Source organism: Elephantulus edwardii, unplaced genomic scaffold, assembly GCF_000299155.1.
Source record: "Elephantulus edwardii isolate Elephantulus edwardi_28Jun2011 unplaced genomic scaffold, EleEdw1.0 scaffold00104, whole genome shotgun sequence".
NCBI classification, from domain to species: Eukaryota; Metazoa; Chordata; class Mammalia; order Macroscelidea; family Macroscelididae; genus Elephantulus; species Elephantulus edwardii.
The window spans coordinates 4,979,451-5,001,775 of record NW_006399854.1 but is presented as its reverse complement, the minus strand read 5'-3'; positions in this window follow the sequence as shown (position 1 = coordinate 5,001,775).

Sequence of the window (22,325 nt, the reverse complement as noted above, 5' to 3'; positions counted from 1 at the left end):
AGCATAAAGACTGAATAGGTATGGAGAAGGAATACAACCTTGATACACATCTTTCTTTCCCCCCTTGTTAAAAATTTTAATAATCTTCATGAACATTTACAGAGGTTTTGGATTTCCATTCATTCATTGTTGAACTTTTCTCCCTGCCCAGCCCTCCCCCCTGGCCCCCACCCCTTTTTGCTCCTCTCTTTGAAAAGTAAAAGAAAAATTCTTTCTTTGATATACAATCCTCCCGCACCCCTCTCACCACCCCAAATACACTCCATTATGCAACCTTAATTGGATACACATCTTTCTTAATTTTAAACCATGTAATGTTCACATGCTCTGTTGGACAATAGCTTCTTGGTCTAGGTCTAGGTTTCCCATAAGCACAATTAAATGTTCTGGGATTCCTATTTTTTTCAATGTTAGCTATAATTTGTTATGATCCACACAGTTACATGTCTTTGCATAGTCAATAAAAATAAATTATAGTCATTCTCCTGGAATACTCTGCTCTCAGCCAGGATCCATCTAACATCAACAATGATATCTTGTGTGCCATAGCCTCTTCTAAATCTAGCTTGAACTTCTGAAAGTTCTATTTCAATGTACTACTCTAGTCCTTTTGCATGATATTCAGCAATATTTTGTTTTCATGTGAAGGTAATGATATTGTTCTATAATTTCTGTATTCTGATGCGTTACCTTTCTTTGGAAGGGGAACAAGTATGGACCTCTTCCAATAAATTGACCAGGGAGCTGTCCTCTAAATTTTCTAGCATAGATTAGTGAAGGATTACCCATGGTAGACCATGCACAGCACAGCTCCCAGATAAAGACATATTAGGAAACAGGGTTAGCCATCCTTCTGAAATAACAGGCTTCTGAAAATCCTATGAACTCTGGATTAGGTGCTGTATTTTTCATTATTTGCATCACTGACAGCTATCAACATTCTTATACCATTGTTGTACTGTTGTTAGGTGCTGTCAAGTATGATTCTTAGTGATCCTATGAATGAGGGATATGACCCTCGTCCTATCCTGTACCATCCTCACTCTTACTGACACAATAGAACCCATTCTGGCAGTCACCATGTCAAATCTACCTTGTCAAGCATCTTCCTCTCCTTCACCAACCCTCCACCCTTCCAAGCATCATGTCCCTTTCAAAGAAATAGCCCCTTTTAGCAAGATGCCTGAAGTATGTGAGGCAAAACCTCATCATCTTTGTCTGCAAAGAACACCTTCTCCAAGACATATTTGTTTGTTCTTTTGGCATTCCATGGGATGTCCAGTGCTCTTCTCCAACAGCACAGCCCAAAGATATCAATTCTTCTTCTGTTATGCCTATTCATTGTCTAGCTCTCAGATGCATAGCAAGTCAGTGATTATCCCAGGTCAACCTTTTATTGAATTGGTTCGATCTCATATTTCTTAAAAGATGTTGTTGTTGTTATGTGCCATTGAGTTGCTTGCGACTCATAGTGACCCTATGTACAACAGCCCTAAACTCAATTCTGTATCATGCCAATCTCACTGTTTCTAACACACCTACCCCCATTGTCCCAGTCACTAAATCAATCCACCTCTTATAGGGTCTTCCTCTCCTGCACTGTCCCTCCACCCTCCCAAGCATGACGTCCTTCTCCAAGGACTGGTCCCTCTGGGAAACATGTACAAAGTATGTCAGATGAAGCTTCAGAATCCTTGCCTCCAAGGAACAGCCTGGTTTCACCCTCTCCAGGATGAACCTATTTGTTTTCTTAGCAGTCCACTGTATATTCAATACTCTTCTCCAACACCACAGCTCAAAGTCTGATCAATTCTCCTTCTGTCCTCCATAGTCATTCTCCAACTCTGATGCATAGCAAGTGATTGCAGATCATGGCCTTTATCAGGTGCACCTTAGTCTCCAGAGTGACATCATTGTTCTTCATTACTTTCTAGAGGTCCCTAAGAGCAGACTTTCCCATTGCAATACATTTTTTAATTTACTGGCTGCTGGTGCCAAGAGTGTTGACTGTGGAGTCAAGCAAACTAAAGCTGTGTACAATCTCAATCTCTTCACCATCCCTCCTGATGATGCCAATTGGCCCAGTGGCAAGAATCTTTGTCTTCTTGATATTGAGCCTCAATCTATATTGAAGGCTGCAGCCCTTGACCTTCTGCAGCAATAGGGGATCCAAAAATGTAGTCTTGAAAGAAAACTCCAAAAAGAAAAAATAAAATCTTGGAAGTTTTGGGATTAAATTTCATAGTTTCCTATAATACTATGTTGCTGTTATTAAGAAAGTATTTAGATGATGTTGTTGTTGTTATATGTCGTTGAGTTGCTTGCGACTCAGCAACCCTATGTACAACAGCCCTAAATCCTGCTCTATCCTATATCGTTGTCTCCAACACATCAACCCCCAGTACCCCAATCACTGAATTCATTCATCTCATTGAAGGTCTTTCGCTCCTGCACTGTCCCTCCACCCTCCCAAGTATGATGTCTCTCTCCAAGAACTGATCTCTCCTTGCAACATATCCAACGTATGTCAGAAAAAGCTTCAGAATCCTTGCCTCGAAGGACCAGCCTGATTTCACCCTCTCCAGGATGAACCTGTTTGTTCTCTTAGCAGTTCATGGTATATTCAATACTCTTCTCCAACACCACAGCTCAAAGGCATCAATTCTCCTTCTATCATATCTAGTCTTTGTCTGGCTCTCTGATGTATGGCAAGTAATTGCAAAGGCCATGGCCTGTCTCAGTATCTAAATGTTGTTATGTCCCGTCGAGTTACTTGAGACACATAGTGACTCTATGTACAAGAGCCCTAAACTCTGCTCTATCCTGTGCCAACCTGATTGTCTCTGACACATCTACTCCCATTACCCCAATCACTGAATCAGCCCATCTTATTGAGGATCTTCCTCTCTTGCGCTGTCCCTCCACTCTCTCAAACACGATGTCCTTCTCCAAGAACTGGTCCCTTCTTGCAACATGCCCAAAGTGTGTCAGATGAAGCTTTAGAATCCTTCACTCCAAGCAGTAGCCCAGTTCACTCTCTCCCAGACAAACCTGTTTATTCTCGTAGCAGTCCATGGTATATTCAACACTCCTCTCCTGCACCACAACTCAAAGGCATCAATTCTCTTTCTATCATCCCTAGTCACTGTCCAGCTCTGTGATGCACAGCACACAACTGCAAAGACTATGGCCCAGATTAGGCATACCTGAGTCTCTAGCCTGACATTGTTGCTCTTTATTACTCTGGAGAGGTCCCTGACAGCTGACTTTTCCAATGCAATTCGTCTCTTGATTTCCTGGCTGCTGGTACAAGTAGTGTTGACTGTAGAACCAAGCAAACTAAAACTGTTAACAATCTCAGTCTCTTCACCATCCATAATGATGCTGCCAATTGGCCCAGTGGTGAGAATCTTCATTTTCTTGATGTTGAGCTTCAATCCATATTGAAGGCTGCAGTATTTAGATAGAACAGCCAATATATTTTGTCCTGAATGCAATAGTTCTTTAACTCTCTCCTTATTCCTTGAGTTTTACTTTGCTTTGTTGATTATCTCAGTTCCAGGATATTAGCATCAAAAGTTTCTGATGAGAACTACTAAGAATCTTTTTGGTTTGGTCATCTTGTGAGTACATTCATTTAAAAAAAAAGGATGATAGTTTTCGGAAACAATTTCACATTATGTGTTCTACTGCTCTTAAAAAATACAAAATAATAATCACCTTAATTTAGTGCAGGACAATGTCAGTTGGCTTTAAATTATTTGCAGTGATAGAATATTCTGGAGTCCCTACATGGTACAAAAACTTAATGCACTTGTTTGCTAACAGAAAATGTGGAGATTTGAGTAGGACCAAGACTTCATCAAACCTAATCTAACATTTGGATTCTGCAACTAGAATGGATTCTATAAGACACAATAAAGTAGAAGTCTTGAAGTGTCCTTAAACACTTTGAGTCTATGAACCCTATGAAGTACACAAACAAGTGTATCAGCTTCTCTTCAAATGAGAAAATTCCAGAGTGAAAAAATGCCAGAGTAGAAAATGCCACGTCATCCAAGGTATAAGGTTATTCCTAAGTTAAGAATAATGTTTTCTGCTTGTTAAATATTGGGATTTAATTTAATTCTTACCCTCTGTTTGATTCTGTTGGATTTAATAAACACAATATCATCTGTAAAGCAGATTACCAGAATAGAGATAGATAGCATGAGAATGGGCAATCTCCTCCAGTGTGATTAACTAACTCTGAAAACCCGCCGGAGGGTCAGCTAGGGGTTGGTTCCAACAAGATGGTACACAACAAAAACAGTATGAGAACAGAGCTGAAAACAGACTCTTAGGGAGCTGTAGTTCCTTTAAGGAACAAAGCCATGAAGAGGGGAGTGGAGAAGGAAATATCAGTGGGAAAGGAGCCCAAAGGGAATAAGAGACTGTAGGGAGCTCATATAAGGTAAGGACAAAAGAATGTTAACAATAAGCAGGCTGTCAGGATTGTTTTCAGTTTCATATGATGATGAAAAGTTTGTTAAAGTGGATAAGGGAGAGTGTGGGAGATATCAAAGTAGAGGAACTTACGGAAAGCCACTTAAGAAACTTATGCATGAGCAAGAGGAAAGAGATTGAACAGTCGCTAGAGGAAGATATGATGTTATTGTTTTGTTATTGTTCTTTCTCAAGCTAGGAGAAATAGATGCATTTTTACACTTGTTTTGGTTAATTATATTCTCAATGATATGAACTGACATCGTGGCTACAACAAAGGGCTCAGGAACAGCGAGGACGTCAGAGGACGGGATCATGCTTTGTTCTATTGTACATAGAATCATTATGAGTTGGAACCAATTCAAGGACATCCAACAACAACAACATTGTTATCTAAAAAACTACCTCAAAGTTAGTTGTTGTTGTGTACCATCAAGTTGGAACTGACAAATAGCTGACCCTCCAATGGGTTTTCAGGGGCAGTAAATCACAAGTGAGGTGATTGACCATCTTTCTCCACTGAGCAGCTGGTGGATTTGAACAGTGTGCCTTTGAGGTTGGCAGCACACTTCCTTACCACGAGACCACCAGAGTTCCCACCTCGAAATACAGTAGCTTAAAATAACAATTTTATTCCCCCTTACTATGATTATATGGGTCAGGAAATCAAGAAAGGCTCAGTTGTGTGGTTTGTCTTTGATCCATATGATAGTAATGGCAATGGCTGAGATTGCAGGGTCCCCATATCAAGGCACTCAGGTACTCAAGGTACTCCTTGGTGTCTCTTATCCAGATGGTACCTCATCTTCCAGGACTTCTTTGAATAAGATGGGCTCCTAACACTATGGCAAATGTATTGCTATTGAGTTTATTTTGACTAATGATAACCTACCTCATGTGTACTAGAGTAAATATTCTCCATAGGCTTTTCTTGACTGTAATCTTCATGAAAACTAATGACTAGATCTTTATTCCATGCTAGCACTGGGTAGATTTGAATGCTAACCTTAAGGCTACTAGTTGAGTACAAACTGCCCTACCCAGAGACCTCATAGCTTGATAATCTCAAGAGAATCACATTCCCTTCATGGCATCTTGCCTTTGAATTGTGGTGCAGTGAACAATATTGAATATATTGTAGACATCCAAAAGAACAAACAAGTCTATTTTGGAAAATGGGCAGCCAGAGTGCTTCTTAGAAACAAGGAAAATGAGACTTGGTCTCACATATTTTGGACATATTATCATGATGAATAGGTCTCTGGGAAAGGACATCCTACTTGGAAAAGTAGAAGGTCTGTGAAAAAGAGTAAGACCCTTAATGAAATAGAGTGACACAGTGCCTGGAATAATGTGGACTTAATCAAAGTAGAGGTTGTGAGGATGGTTCAGGATGGGGTAGTGTTTCGCTCTGCTTTACATGGATATGCTATGAGTTTGAGGCCACAGAACATTACTTCCACAGCTTTCTACTGGTTAAGGCAGTTGTTAAGACCAGTAAAGATTTAAGAAGAGAAATAGACTGGACACCACTTCTTGATGGAGGCAGGGCATGAGTAGAAGAAGAGAAAAGCTTGATGGCAGCTGTTTTGGAAATAGCAGAGAAGGAAGATTTGAAGTTACTCAAAAGAAAATGAGTTACTTAGATGGCAGAAATTTCAGCTTGATATTTGAAACCAAAGTTGAGGGGAATTAAAAGTTTTTGGCAGAAGAAAGGAGTGTTTTATACGATATACCAATCTCTATAAATTATGAGCTCAAAGGAACCTGAGAAAAATTTTCAGTAGAGTACAAAATCATAGAGTTGTACTTATTGTCCTTCAGACAACTGACGTTCTGATAGTATATTCAGGTGTTTGGGGAAGTATGCTGCCAAGCTAAAATGCATTATAAAGGTTCGTAGACAAAGTAACTAAATGGCACGTTGATCTGAATCCTCCCGTTTATGATTAAATATCCAGAGGATAAAAAACTATAGCCTTTAATATGGATTATGTCACAATGTAAAGAAAAAGAAAATTCTCACCACTGGAACAATAGACAACATCATGATATTGTTGTTAAGTGCCATCAAGTCAACTACAACTCATAGCAACCCTATAAACAACAGATCTGAACCCTGTCCTAGCCTGTATCATTCTAATCATCTCTGATGTACTTGAACCCATGTCACTGTGTCAATGCATCATCTCCTCTTGTTCACTGATACTCTACCTTTTCCAAGCATGACGTCTTTGTCCAAGGACTGGCCCCTCCTAAAAATATGTCCAAAGCATGTGAGACAATGTCTCTTATTTCTGCACATTCTGGCAAAGTTTTCCTGACCAATTGCCCCATTCTCTTTTTTATTCTTCTGAAGAATTTCTAACCCTTCCTTCCCAATCAATCACTCACTCATTGCCATCAAAGTGGGATAGAGTTGACCTTTCATTGAGTTTCCATGGCTTTATACTGCACAGGAGGAGATTGTCCATGTTTCTCCCTCAGAGTCACCGGTGGATTTGAACTCTCAGGAAGACATACGATTATAAAGGCTGAGTATCTGTGGGTCCTTAGCTTCCCACCAATCCTGTCAAACTGAAAAGAAAGGAAGGAGATAGAAACTCTAAATCTAGCTCTTAGTTCAAAGTGATTCCATTCAGACTATAAGGAAGGAAAAGTGATGAAAGTATGTTGTTGGTGCTGCTGACAAGGTGACTGTTATCAGTAGCAAGAATGATGTCCACATGCTATCCACGTGCTGATGATAGACTTGTCTGTGTCTCATCAGAGATTCCTTAAAGGCCAGTCCCAGAGATGCTTTTCTGCTTAAAGGATATGATAGAGGTAAAATGAAAAAAATCATAGTTGATCAATTATTCTAATAAATGAACTGTTTTGTCTTACTTGGGCTCCTTCAGAATCACAGTGCTTATTAGTTTTTTTTTTTAATTATTGCTTTTTCCAAGGAGGCTTTTCAGATTTTTTTTACCCTAATTGCCTACCATGAATTTTCATGTATACACACACACACACATATACTATACACACACACATACTATACACACACACACACACACACACACACACATATATACTATACACACACACACACATACACACACACACAACTTTCTTCATACATTCTCTCCAAATATCTGCTTCCTTCCTATGGTGATTTAGTAAGGAGTTGTGCTGTCAACTCAAAGGTACACAATTCAAATCCACCAGCTGTCCCATGAGAGAAAGATGGACAATGTCCTCCTGTGTGATTAGTTGCCTCTGAAAAGCTACTAGAGTGAAGCACAATGCATATGCGTTTTGTGTGTAAAATAATATAAAAGAAATGAAATAAAACAAAACTCACTGGAGAGTCAGCTATGAGTTGGTTCTGACTTAATGGTATATAACAACAACAAAAACAATAATATATAGACCAAGAAACAGTCATTCCAATTGAACAAGGGCTCCTGTGAGCCCCATAGTGTTCCTGGGCTAACAACTACAGTACAATTCAGTTGCCCCTGTTGTTTTCTTGACCTCTCCTATCCTATCTTCTTGACTCCAGTGTCTTCCCTCTAAATCACCCTGTGTCTTTTCTCCTTTTTATAAGGACCCTACCAGCTAGCCTTAATTAGGATCCACCTCACTCCAGTTTGACTTCTTGTTAAAAAAGAAAACAAAACAACACGTTCTCTAAACTGCTATTTCCAAATAAGACCATATTAACAGGTACCAGAGATTAGAACTTTAATCTTTTCTTGTAGGACTAATTCAATCCATAATGATACATAATGCACTCAGAATTATAGCCAAAATCCCAGCACAGGAATGTTCTGGTTAGAGAACTCTGCTCCTGGGCACCAAGACCATTATTTATACCACCACCATTTGCATAAGAATGAACTCCAAACTATTTGTACATCTTTGAGCTCCTAGGTCCTGTGACTGATTGCTAGGAGAGAGTATTTGTTGTCTCTGCTTACTTCTGTAGCTGTCGGAGGTGGTGTAAGAGACGAACTATATTGACGTTTTTATATCCTCTGTAGGAAGTACAACCAAGATGAAGGTGAAGTTCAAAACTGAAGAGAGGGAGCTTTCACTCTCAAGATCTTCAGTTTTCAGATAATTAACAATTTTTTTAAAAAAGAATACATGTCTATTTTAAAGATATTTATATTTAGTAAAATACTTCATGTGAAAACTAAAATATGAATACCACAAACAAAATCACTATATCTTGCCATTTGTAATCTGTCAGTTTAATCTTTAAACATGAATCAATGCTCTTAGTGCCACACAGAATCGAGGTAACTCAAGTTCTCATTCTTCTTCTTGACAACGACTGTGCTATCATCACTCATCATTCTTATCTATTTAAATGCGGGTATGTGCAAGCTCAGGAGATTCTGAACTGCCACAAACTTGCTTTCTAAAAGAACACCTGGTGTAGTGCTTGCAGGGAGGAGTATTTACCTTTGATATTGCTTTAACTGTCAGCACTTGAAAATAAGCAGGAGGCTGTCGTATAGTCAGTTTTGTTTTTAAATTCTCTATAGACAGCCCTTACCACCTGTCAGTCTGTCATAATGTGATGGCTTGCACATTGCTATGCGGCTGGAAGCTATGCCATCAGTATTTCAAATAAAGTAGGTCTACTCCTGAGAGATGGATTTCAACTGATCTATAGACTAAGACAGACTACAACGAAAGACTTGGCAATCTAATTATAAAAGTTAGCCTATAAAAACCTTATGGACAAAAACATAACATTTTCTTATTTGCTTTGAATACATCATGAGGAGGGATATGTTTCTAGGTTGTTGTTGATGATGATGATGATTGCCTTTGAGCTAAGCAAGACTCATAGCGACCCTAAGAAAGGCCTGAAGGCCCTTTACAACTTTTATCAAAGTGTCTATAGGAGGACATAATTGTTTGTAAAATAGAGGGTCAGCAAGAGTATCTCATTGCTCTTGATACTGAACCAGCTCATAGCTGATCTGTCACTGAGCTTCTGAGGCTGTGAATCACACAGGAGATTTCCCACCATTCTTTCTCCAAGTTGGTGATAGATTTAAACAGCCAGAGAGATGCAGCCTTTGGGTGAGTAGCACCACTCCTAAGGGACCACACCACACTGAGAGTATGGGAAACCCTTAATGAGATGCATTAGCCCAAATAGCCACAATGACGGGCTCGAACATGCAGATAATGGTGAGGGCGACACAGGTAGAAGCAATGTCTCCCATTGCATGAAAAGTTGCCAAAATTGGAGTCAATTGGATGGTAGCTAATGACAGCACAGACAGGTTACCCCTTTACTGCCTACATGCAGGAAAGATCTTTCCATTGCTCTACTATTTTATAGGTACCTGATAATAGACATGGAGTCCAGAGAGAAATTCAGGGAGGACAGTAAAAGGAAGAGCCCAACTTGGACCAGATACCTACATAACCATAGGAGACTTGGTGGCACAAATGAGTAGAGCTCGGTTACTAACTGAAAGGTTGGCAGTTTGAACTCACTTGGCTGCTCTGAGCAAGGAGAGACTTGATAATTTGCTCCCATAAGGATGACAGCCAAGAACAACTATGAGGCAGTTCTACTCTGTCTCATAGGATTGCTGAGTCAGAATTGATTCGATAGTATCCAACAACACATACAGTGCCTATTCAAAAAAGCAATAATGATAAAAGAAAACGGCTTCTTAAGAATGCTTTTGCTCCAGCTCTTCATTATGTGAAAATTGCAGAATTCATGAGCCAGCAGGAAAGTTGTAAACCCAATGCTGGGGCCCGTGAACTGCCTCCAGCTTGAAGCTGGCGAGCTGCCTCAGAAATGGTGCCTCTGGCCCTGTTGGGAAGAGGGGTGGGTGGTGATCAGTTCACACAACCTGCTACTGTGAGAAAGACAAGGAAAAACACAGTCCGCCTATGAGGTGCCCTCATCGCTGGAAGAAGGAACTCGACTGATTAAAATCAGATTCCTATCTTAAAAGCAAATCTTCCACTAATTAGGCACATTAGCTTTGTGCAAGGTCGAGTGTAAAATAACTTTTCATTTCTTCCCAAAAACAGGGCTGATGAGGGCAAGAGGATACAGCCCATATAACGAGAGCTATTGTCCGGTTCTTCAGCAAAGCGTTCCCCTTGCAAGGCAGTGGAATTTCCTCAGCTAGGCTCACTTCTTTAAAGATGATTTTGTAAATAGTTTTTTGGTGCTTTCCTCCTCCCCCCACCCATTTCAACTTCCTTAGAAGACGTAAGATTTGCCTAACCCTAACCCAGACCCTGAGGTGAATAGACATAACGAATTCCCAGGCACATAGACTTGGCAGTGACTGCTTCACCCCTGAAAGGTTGCTTTGCACTAAGTGCTACTGACACTAATGTTCATGCTTAAGCAAACACATTACCAAGAGAGAAGAATGGCTCTGTCAGCCCGCCCTGGCCGTTCAGTACAATGGGAGCTGCAGCTGCCCTAGCTCTCATTAAGCCTCCAGGAAAGCCCATCCCATACACGCACATATGGCTCCTCTGATCCGCACTCACTCGCTACACATCACCCCGGATCAGCGTCAAATGACTCACTTCACAAAGTTTCTGAGGAAAGGAGGAAAATCTCCCTGGTTATTATTAAGCCTGAAATGTTTGCTTTTCTGAAACAAACCTCCTCTTCTTTCTCTGGCTTGTCATTTCCCCCCTTTACCTGAGAAGAGTCACAGTTGTGAGAAATGATCAGCTGAGGAATTCAATGATTTGTAAATTTGGGGCTGTTTCTTCATCTTTTCCACGGTCGCTGGTCCCTTATAGTGCGGGTGTTCACATTAACATTTCCATCTGGGGCTATAAATTATGCCATCAAAAAGAGTTTCAGACTGAGTTTGTTACCTGGATACCCACAAATATGCTTGCAGTGTTTGTGTAAATCTGAAAAACCTTCCTTGTCCTTAGAAAACCAGGTCATTCTGCATATTAGGAAAGGGACGGTGAATCCCAGCTCTCATTGGTGCTCTTGACCATCAGGGGAACAGTGCCTGCATAAATAGTGGAATGGAGTCCAAAGTCCATTCCTGACCAGGGTGGGTATTGCCATTCATAAGAATGTAGGTTGGACTGCAGGCCTGAGCATGCTATTAAACATCCCTAAAGGCAAGCTCCAGGCCATGTCCATCTGCCTGCAATCATGGCAGTCATGATTAAAAATCTCCTGCACGTGCTGTACAATATGCCACAAAGCAGCCCAGCTGTTGATGCATCAGCCCAAAGCAGGAACTAAAGGAGGTGAGGGCAAAACAAGCACTGGAAGGATGACAGGGTCCATCTGTCCACTGAGGGTGTTGCCCAGGACATCTGATGAGAGATGGTGCATCTCACTCTCTCTTCAGGTCACACTCCAGTATTTGCAGCTGACATCGTCCCACATATGTCATTCTCACTCTTTGCACAGTCTGCTTTCCCCCCGAGTCCACGGCTCAGACTGTGTGTCAGGGTGATCATGTCAAGCTCAGGACCCCTGTAGGCACCACACCCAGCAGCATCATGGTGGAGAAGACGTCTCCAGTTGTTCCCTGTCCACATATGTATTCAGCAGACAGCTGTTATTAATTTCCACCACCCAAAACCCTTCAAGCCAAACCCACTAGGATTGGACCACTCAAAAAAGGCGGAGAAGACAGTCGGTGCTGACAGGACCAGCTGCCACAGCATCATTTCCTTGCTGCTGGTGCTGGGCAGATGTTCGGCTGCCTTGACCTTGTTCATTCATTTCCTGTCACTCTCCTGGCATCTTGATTCTGCCCAGTACACTGTATCTCCAAATATGGCTCCTAGTCTACTAACAGGAGAGCTCTAGTGGCCAAGGGTAAGGAGCTGCGTTCCCAATCTGAAGGCATGTGGTTTGAATCCACCAGCTGCTCTGTGGGAGAAAGATGAGCAATGAAAATTGCCTCTGAAAACCTGCTTGAGGGTCAGCTATGAATAGATTCTGACTTGACAGCACACTACCACCACCACCACAGTTCCACTAACAGAAGCAGGAAGGTGGTTTTTCATTGGTTTGTAGCATATCCAAGATACACAGTCTTTGATTTAGGATGTCAAAAATATCCTCCAATCTACTGCACAGTACTTAATTTTACCTGTTAGAGTAAATCTTTAATTTTGTTTTGTAGCCAAATTAAACAGTTTTCTTCCTCCTTATGATTTGTGTATTTTTTAAAAGAAGCTAGAACAAGGTTTACATACAGAGAGAATCACTCTAGTATGGTTACCAGGGAGAGGAAGAGGGGGAGCATAGAAAACGAGTTGATCAACAGCGAATACTTAAGGGGAGGAGTGAAAGGAAGGACCATGTGGAATGAGTGGACAATCATACATTGTGTGGATCGTATTTGGTGTTGTGGAACAGAATATGCATGAATGAATGACTAGGGGGGAAACCTCCAACAATATGCTTTGTAACTTTCCCTTAAATCACAACTAAAAAATAATTTTAAAAAAGATCTAAGTCTTTCAAAGGCAAAGGGATATTCACTCATACTTTAATTTTTATAGTTAAACAATAAAACATTTGATTCATTTGGAATTTCTTTTTAAATTGCCTAAGAAACAAGTCTGTCTTGGAGAGGGTAAAACCAGTTTGCTCCCTGGAGGCAAGAATTTTGAGGATCCATCTCACATACTTTGGGCACATGGCCAGGAGGGACCATTAGAGAAAGACATCATGCATGAAAGGGTAGAGGTACAGTGCAGGAGAGGAAGATCCAGGATTGATATGGATTGACTCAGTGACTGGAGCAATGGGTCTGTTGGAGATGACGAGATTGGCTTAGGATAGGGTAGCTTTCAGAACTAACGTACATAAGGTCACTATGAATAGCAGGCTCGATGCACATAACAACAGCGTGAGTCTGAATTAAGTAATTTTCCCCAACACCATCTACTAATTGATTTATTGTTTCTTCAGTAGTTCTCATGCTTCCTCTCTTGTGTACCAAGTTCTCACTTATCTTCTTGTTAAGTGCCATCTTGTTGGCTCCCAGAACATAGTGACCACTGTAAAACAGAACCAAGTATTGCTTGATCCTGTGCCATCTTCTTACTTTTGAACCCATTGTTGCTGCTACTGAGTTAACCCATCTCACTGAAGGCTTTCTCTTTTTGCTGACCATTCACTTTACCAAGCAAGGCAATTAGGTTAAAAGTAGCAGAAACAGTGTTCACTATTATCCACCTTTAGTTGACTTATCTGCCAATTATTGGTTTATGATATGCATTTTATCTAATAGGAAGCTCTAATGTCCAAGGAAGTGATGCTACTAATCTAAAGGCAGCAGGTTCGGATCCACCATCACTCCATTGCAGGAAGTTGGGCAATCTCTTCCTACATGATTTACAGCCTGCAAAAACCCACTGGAGCATCAACTATGGGTCTATTCTGAATCAACAGTTATGTGTAAGTGAGTGATTCTATCTAGTAACATAAATCTCTGCTTTGCTTATATTTTTAATTAGGCATTTCCAGATAATTCTTCTTCCATATAAAAGTTAAAATCAGTTTGTCAAGGTTCCAAACATGAGGGAGGAACATTTTACTGAAATTACATTGGCTTTACAGTTTAATTTGGGAAGAGATGATATTCTTACAATGCTAAATTGTTCCACATAATTGATAATTGATGTTTTGCTCCATTTATTCAGATCTTTGTATCCATAAATGGAATCAAAATTCTCTACCCCAGAAAGTGCTTTGTGCATTTTTATGAGATTATTTTCTAGAGAATAAAAATATTCCTTTCCCAGCTCTTCCACTGGATCTCTTTGCTGTTGACTATTTGCTCCACCTTTCCCAGGCATCTCTGGTCCTGCTTCTTCCGGTTTACCTTGAGTGACCATTTACATGTCCTTTGTTCAGAGTGTTTTAGAGGTTTTGCCTAAAGCCATTTCTGGTATTAGCTCAGGAAGATAACAAGGTTCTCTCCAAGAATAGACTGTAATTATAATTCATGTAAGGAGAAAAATAGGGACCCTGATCTGCTGGCCCAGCTTTAGGAGAATGCATGGGTTTGTTCCAAAAGATATCAGTTAGAAATGAAAGATTGATTCCTGGAAATAGAAAATGTAAACAGTAGTGGCCTTAAATAATAATAAAACAAAACTATTAACTCATATGAACTCTAGAGGCTCAAGGCTAGTCCAGTCTTTCCCTTATGGTTATAGGATGATTGCCATTGCTCCAAGTATAATTTCCTTATACTACTGTATTTAAGAAGTGAAGGACTGAGTAAGTAGGAAACTAAAGAGAGCTCAGAAACTTTCTTTCATTAGTGTAAAACCTTTTCCTAGAAGTTATTTCTCTCTATTCAGAACTAAATGTATAACTGAACTCAAATATAAAACACAAACCCATTGTCTAGTCAGAACTGGCTCATAGCTAACCTAATATTGAGTTTCCAAGGCTGTAAACTGAATGGGAGGAGAGTTCTTGTTTTTCTATCTTTGAGCTACTGGTGGAGCTCAAAACCCAAAGAGACATGATCTTTGGGCTAGCATTGCAACTCTCTATAGACTACATCACCAGAGTAACCTATATCTAATCTATCAATGGGGATTGGGAAATAATAGGATAGCTACAATAAATTAGGATAAATTCATTATTTAGTCTGTGGGCTGGGCATTTTGCCACCCTACAACAGCCAAAGTTCTAATAGCAAAGATGTTGTTTTGTTGTTATGTGCTGAGTTGGAACTGACTCATAGCTGGCCTTCCAGTAAGTTTTAAGAGGCTATCAATCACATGGGAGGAGATTACTCATATTCCCCCGAAGAGCAAATCACTTGCCTTTAGTTGGAAGAGCAAACCTTTACCCACTAAGTCAGTAGCAAAGATAGTAAGGGGAATATCTGTTTCCAAGAACAGTTCTCATTATAGATGGGAATAGCTTAGCTATGGTCTTGTGTTTTAAGAACCTGAATTTAGAGGCTTTGAGGTACTTTTAGCAAAATTTATCGAACACCTGTTAGGCTAGACACTGGAAATACAATGAGGAACATAATAATAGATCTCCATCGTGACAAAAATGGCAATGTTGCAGTGAAGAAAACATTAAATAATTGCTCACAAAAATACATAGAGTTTTAATTTAATACTAGAAAGACAAGTACAAAGAGCTAGAGGAATATATAATAAAGCTACCTGTTCTGAAGAAGTGAAAATTCTCTCACAATCTAGTAAGGAGACCTAGTGGCTGGTGGTCCAGCCCAAACCTGAATTTTCATGAAAGAGTCTATGGAACTTGAGGCAAATGACTAAGACTCAGGAATTTAGTGATGGTTACCAATCTATTGAACCCAAATAGCCAGATAGGATCAAGCAGTTACTGGTTCAGGGTACAGATTTGTCCAACTTCTCCACAGCACAGACCAGCAAGGATCAAGATAACACTGGACAAGTCTAAGGACCCTGTCTCTCTTCTGCTTCCACAGGCCACCAAAGCCTTATCTCTTGCAAGACACAGACATGATCGTGGAGTAAACAAATAGCCATGTTGTTGTTTCTAGGTGTCATCAAGTGGGTCCCAAATCAGAGCAACTTTGTGTACAACTGATAAAAATCTGCCCCATCTTGTGCCAGCTTAACAATTAATGCTGTGCTCGAGGTTGTTCTGTGTCCACAGTGTGCAACCACCTCAGGGAGGGTCTTCTTCTACTTTGCCACACATAACATTTTTCTCCAGGGTTTGGCCCATCCTGATAATAAATCCGAAGTGTGTGAAATGAAATGTCATCATCCTTCCTTCTAAGAGGCATTCTGGCTACACTTCTTGTAAACCGCATTGGCTTATTCTTCTGGTGGTCTATTATATATTTAATATGCCCCTAAAGAACCAACATCTCTAAAGAAATGTTAAAAATTATTATTTTTATAATAATTTAACTTACAAAAAGCCAATTTTTCAGGATGACGCAGTCAAGGAAAAGATGATTTCTAAAGAGAGGACACAAAAAATGCTCATGGAGGAGGTAGTGATATAGTTCGTTTTCATCGATACTTGCTTCTTTAATGTAGCCATGATCATAATCGTCAGCTTACTTCAAAATTTACATCACTCTCTGCTTATATTGCCTTTTCTCTTTAAGTATTCTTTAGTCATGCGGCCTTAGTTTTTGAGTTACCCCAAAATTTTACCATTTTGCTACTTTCGTACAATTCAAATGATATTAATTACACTCACAATGTTATGTCAATCTCACCACCATTATTGATTTCTAAGACTTTCCATCATTCCAAACAGAGACCCAGTGCCCGTCAAGCAATAATTTTCCATTCTCTAGCTCCTTCCAGCACTTGGTAATAACTACTTATCCACTTTGATCTTTAGGCCTTTGCTTACTTTATATATTCTATATAAGTGGAAAAAACTAGTAAAAATATGTGTGCGCTTGTATCTATGAATATGTATGAAATAATTTGAGAGGGTACGTAAGAAACTAGAAGTTGGCTTTCCCTAAGGCAAGGAACTCACTAACTGTGGGATAAGAGTGGGTGTGAGAGCTCTCGTTATACAGCCTTTTTTGAATTTTTACTTATATTATTGTATCTTATCAGAAATAAATTCTTATTCTTATATGAAATGTAACCTTATTTTAACAACTATAGTGATCTCAGATTAGAGATTATTTGCTAACGAATAGATTCCCATGAAGGTACTCTATCTATTGCTGTCAAGTCAGGTCCAACACATACCTGACCTTCAGGATTGAAAGCCACACAGGAAGATATTGCTCATCTTTCTCCCACCAAGTAGTTGGTGGATTTGAACCCCCGAGAAGTCTTTGTGGTAGCCATGCAACTTTCTTTGGGCTTGCCACACTAGCTTCCGGAAAGAGAACTGTTGTCATTATGTGCTGTCAGGCCAGAATGGATTCATAGCTGATCCTCCAGCAGTTTTCAGAGGCTATAAATTGCCATCTTTCTCCTTCAGAGCAGCAGGTTGATTCAAACCACCTACGTTTGGGGTGGCAACTAAGCTCCTGACAACTTGGCCACCAAAACGCCCTGAAAGAGGGGTCGTTGTTGTAATGAACCTTTGAGTGAATCAGAATTGACTCATAGCTAAGCTTCCAGTAAATCACATGGGGCAAGATTACCCGTCCTGTAGAATTGCTAGTGAATTCGAGCCACGTGCCTTTGGGTTGGCAGCACAGTTCCTTACCACTAAGCCACCAGAGCTCTCTAAAAGGGAGTAGATGGCTTTAACAAATATAGCTTGAGACTTTGCCCAATCAAGAAAAGACAGCCACACATACAAAGTTCAAATTATCAGTGTCTTCTCCAAATCTTGGCTATAAAAAGCTCTTCTCCTCTGTTGTGATCACAGAGCCACACATACTTTCTTCCTCTCAGTTGTCTGAGCTAATGTGGTGTCTGAGAATTTCTGAAATTTCTCTTTGAAGTGCAGGAGTGGCTACTACTATACTCAAATTTGTGCTTCTATGTTTATTATTTGTGTGTCTGTCTCTGTCTCTCTCTCTTACACATACACATACACACACACACACACACACACACACACACACACACGTTGTTGTGTACCATCAAGTTGGAACCAATCCATAGCTGACCTTCTGGCTAGTTTTTAGAGGCAGTTAATTGCATGAGAGGAGCGATTTTATATATAAACTTGAATTCATTGCTGCAGACACTGTGTAAATTCCATCTGGATGAGGATCTTCCTCTCTTTTGCCAATCCCGTCGTCTTCCCAAGTATAATGTCCCCTCCAAGGAATAGCCTCTCCTAGAAACATGTCCAAAGTACGTGACAGCTTAACCACCTCTTTGCTGATCATTGCCTTAGTTATAAATGATAAGTACAGTTGTTACAATGAACCAATTCCAAAATAGCATTAACTAAAGTGCACAATTTTCCTGAGGGTGCATTCACACTTTATGAAGTGTACCAACACCTGCTGGCATCCATTGATTTCAACTCACAAGTATGTGAGATGAAGCTTTATTATCTTTGCCTCCAAGGAGCACTCTTGCTGTGCTTTCTCCAAGATGGATCTGTCTGGTTTTTTTAGCAGTCAGTATTTAGGATGTTCAGAATTCATCCCCAACACCACAACTCAAAGGGATCGATTCTCCTTCTATCATCTTTATCATCTTTGTCCAGCTAAGAGGTGCATAGCAAGTGACTGAAAATACCACATTCTGAATCAAGGGTACAACAGTCTTCTGACTGAGGTAATTGCTCTTCAGAATTTTGGAGTGATCCTTGATAGCTGACTTCTCCAATGCAATGTTTCTCCTAATATCCTAACTACTGGTACCAAGAGAGTTGACTATTGATCTTAGCAAGATCAATTTATACAGGTAGATAGGTAGGTAGGTAAATAGATAGATACCGATATCATAGATATAGATATCAATATGCATATATAAAGCATAAATTTGTATTTATGTTTGTGTTTGTGTGTGTGTGTGTGTATATATATACACACACTTAATTTTTTTTCAATATCCATAAGCACTTTATTACACAGATCTGGGAGACAGTGAGTCACCTCCAAGACTGCCTTCACACTTAATTTTTAAATACATTTTTAGGTTTATATAAGAACTGGGCAAAAATTACAATCATATAGAGTTCTCATATATACCCCTTACCATTCAACAGTTTCCTTTATTACAAGAGCACTGCCTTAGTGATAAATGATGAGTTTATTTGTTATAAATAATGAGCCAGTTCTGAAACAGCATTCACTGAAGTTCATAATTTACATGAGGGTTCACATGAGGGTGCAGTTGTTTATTCTTTTTTTTTAAAAAAAAATTATTTATTGTGATTTTAACAAAAGTTTAAAGAAAACTTTTCTCTTTAAAAATTCACTCATTGTTGCATAATTCCTCTCCCCCCACCCCAGTCTACTTTGCTATGCACTTCTTATTCTGGACTCTTGTCATGCAAATAATGCCTAAATGTATATTCCTTTTAAACAATTCTTTCCCTCATTTGTTCCAATGCTCTGTTCATTATGTACTCCCTCTTTTATTAGTTTTCCCAACCCCCAATGTCAGTACTGTTTTATAAGCAGCATTATGCAGTATTTGTCCTTTTGTGACTGAGATATTTCACTCATACATGCAGGGTTTTGTGTGTACATGAGTTTTCAACTTATTTGGATGAATTCCTAGGGGCTCAATTGCTGGATTGTATATTAAACCTATGTTTAGCTTACAAGTGACTTTTCCTTTTTTATGTTGAGTTTTCTGAAGATTTAGAGAATTGACCACAATGACACTGTGCATCTAACTTCTCTCACTAGTTGGTATTTTAGAACTTTCATTCCCCTCCCTTGTGTTAGCTCTTGGTAATCTTGACAAAATTGGATTATTAATTATTAATAATTCTACTTTGCTGCTCTTGACATACCTTTAATTTAACTTTCTTTAGCCAGTGTGGTTATAAGAGTATATGCTTTAATTCTAGTATATGCTTTAATTCGGGTTTTCACTGACTAGCCTTGATTCTAGTATTAGTGCTGGTCTCAGCTCTGCATTACTATCTTGTGTTCATGACAAATATATCATGAAATATCAGCTAATATTTCTGGCATTAAAATTAGAGATAGGGCTAGCTTTTGGGTGTTTTTACATCAGAAACTCTATAATTCAGGGGAGAACTTCAAAACAAAATAAAAAAGACTTTCTTATTTCCACGAGAAGTTATTGTCATTCTCTTAAAGGATTCAGAAGTGAAAAAGTTTTAACCTGGATAATAAAAATATAATAATAATATAATAAAGTTGGAAAGACTGTAATACATGCACATAGGAAATAAAATAAAAAAGAAAGGCAAGTAACAGACAAGTTTAAGTACTATAAAAACTTATAGCATAAAGAAACATTTCAAAGCAACTGGAAAAATATAACTTACTAAGTACAAGGGTTTTTTTTCAGTACAAGTTTTAATGGGACAATTTATTAACAATTAAAAAAATAAACCTCCACCTATCTAAAAGAAGCAATCATGCTACCATCAGGACAAAGGTGTGCCTGATGCAGATCATTCTATTTTCTATGCCTCTAAGGTCTAGATAAGGACAACAGAAGAATTGATGGCTTTGAGTGGTGGCTTTGAAGAGGAGTAGTGAATATCCCAGAGACTGTCAAAAGAACAAACAGCTATGTCTTGGAGAAATTACAGCCAGAGTGCTTCTTGGAGGCAAAGATAACAAAATTTTGCTTCATGTACTGTGTGCATGTTGCTAGGAGAGGGTATTTCTTGCAGAGGAACATCATGCTTGGAAAGGTGAGGGATTGGCAGAAGAGAGGAAGACCCGACCCTCAACTTGATGGATTGATACAATGACTGCAGCGATGGGTTCAAGTATATCAGAGATGATGAGGAAGGCACAGGATAGGACAGGGTTGACATCTGTAGCTCATAGGGTCACTATGAGTGGTATTTGACTTGACAGCACTTAACAACAACAACTACTACCATTGAGTTGATTTTTTACTTAAAGCAAGTAAATCCTGGACTGCCTAAAATTATAAAGGTAAACAAAGCAAAAACAAATTTAAAAAATACCACAGGAAAAGATACAGGTAACAACACATAACCTTGGGATGAGAAAATTCGTTCTCTCAAGGAGGAAGCTGATAAGGCAGGGAAAAGTAAGGCTGAAGAATTAGAAGAAATGAAAATGACAAAAAAGGAGGTGAGGAGAGTACACTCTGATGGTCTTGTGCATTGTTGTTGTTATGCGTTGTCGCATTGCCCAAGTCTATGATGAATATGAAAGACAAAATGCGCAGGAATGATTGAATGAAAAACCAATCAGCTTTGTAAGCTTTCACTCAAACCATAATAAAAATAAAATATAAAAAAAGAAGAGAAAATTATTACTAGACTGATCATTAAAGCAAAACAAAAGAAAGCTTCTATACATCTAAATGATACACTCAAAGTCATGGGGAACAAACAAACAAATCCACAACTTATATGAGAGCAAAGGAGCTCTAGAGGCCTAGTGGGTAAGAAGTTGCACTGCCAACTCATAGACATGTGGTTCAAATCCACTAATTACTCTGAGGGGGAAAAATGGGCAGTCTCTTTCCATGAGATTGATATCCTCTGAAAAAAAGTCTGTAGACTTGAGAGCATTGAATTAAGTTGATATGAGAACAAAAGGTTAACATTTATGAATTATAAAGAACTCTTAGAAGTTAAAGAAAAGATGAAAAAGGCAATAGGAAAGTGTTGTTGGAACATGCTTAGGCAAGTTATAAAAAAAAAGTGAAGAAATGCAAATAGCCAATAAAAATACAAAAAAATTCTTCCCCTCACGAGTCATAAATGAAATGCCAATAAAAAGAAAAATAAAAATCATTTTTAACCTATGAAGTTGGAAAAAGTTTAAGAAGAATGATAATAACTAGTGTTGTTGAGGGCGTGAGCTAGTAATTCAAACACTTTGAAGGAAATATATACTTGTTCAATCTATCTGGAAGGCAATCTGGCAGATCCATATAGCATTTTAAAATGTACAATCTCACCTTTAGATGTTCACATCTAAGAATTTGTCCTAAGGGAATTATAGGATAAATGCACAAAATTTCTGTTTTAAGAATGTTCCCAAGTATGCTGTTTATAAGAAAACATTGGAAAATCCAAATATTCATCAACAGAGAAACAGAAAGTTAAACATTTTAAAAGATTGACAAAGACGTCAATACACTAACTGAAGCAAAAGATTATATAGTAGAATATATAGTATAACTATATGTTCATGTATTTTATGTTTGTATTAAAAATGAAATCTGGATAGTTAAGAACTATCATCTCTCAA